Source organism: Octopus bimaculoides, chromosome 3 (assembly GCF_001194135.2).
Source record: "Octopus bimaculoides isolate UCB-OBI-ISO-001 chromosome 3, ASM119413v2, whole genome shotgun sequence".
Classification (NCBI taxonomy): Eukaryota; Metazoa; Mollusca; class Cephalopoda; order Octopoda; family Octopodidae; genus Octopus; species Octopus bimaculoides.
The window spans coordinates 161802533-161803592 of record NC_068983.1 but is presented as its reverse complement, the minus strand read 5'-3'; positions in this window follow the sequence as shown (position 1 = coordinate 161803592).

Sequence of the window (1060 nt, the reverse complement as noted above, 5' to 3'; positions counted from 1 at the left end):
TAGGGTTATGAGTTATAGGGTTAGAGTTAAGGTTATGGCAAAAATAATCATAACCCTAACCGTAATCCTAAAACTAACCCTAACTCTAAAACCCGAACCCTAACCCTAAAGCTAAAACCAGTACAAACGCACGAACGATGTCATAAATAACTGACAAACGAAAAATATACCGCTGATAGTTTTTGTTGACAAACAACGGTACTAATTTTATTCAAGGGAAAAAATCCCGTAACACCGTTGTTTACATTCCAGGGCGTAATTGTTTTTACCTCAATAGACGTCAGTGATTGGTTGAAATTACCGAAATACGACAATTTTTTACATGAAATAACTTCGAATACAAATTTTTTTATCTGTTCTATAACACAAAATATACAAGTATTTGAAGTATAAAAAAATGTTGCCCGTCAAATCACAAAGATCCCCATGATTCTGATAGTATTGCGCAGCTTTTAGATTGTTTAACATTCACCGCCAGGTATTTCAAGAATTATACCCATAAACAAGTTGGACTAAAACACAAGCAATACGAAATGAATAACTGACCAATGGCTTTTCTTCCAACGTCACCGAGTTTAAGTCACTGAGAATGTCTAAAGTGGTTGAAGGAGGTTCCATCCATAACAAGCTGAAACTTTGAACTTTTGCCATCAACCAATTAAAACTTTAGACCAAAACGTCACAACAGTGAGAAAATATAATGACCGATGTGCAGACATTCATAAGTAGAATTGGCAAACTACATATGTGTATGTGTGTGTATATATGTATTGGCAACCTACACATGGTGCGTGTATGTGTGTGTATGTATATATATATATATATATATATATATATATATACACACACACACACACACACACATATATATATATGAGAGGTTATTTAGTTGTTGGTTTAGAAAACTTTACTTTAGCAACAGAAAATCTTACTTCAAACATTAGAATACATCTAATAATGGAAGGCGGAAGGGTAGCACAAGGCTAAAGGTGTTTTTAACATTGATACAAGGCTGAACTTTCTGGGGCAGAAGCAGCGAACAGTTACTCTTTTACTTGTT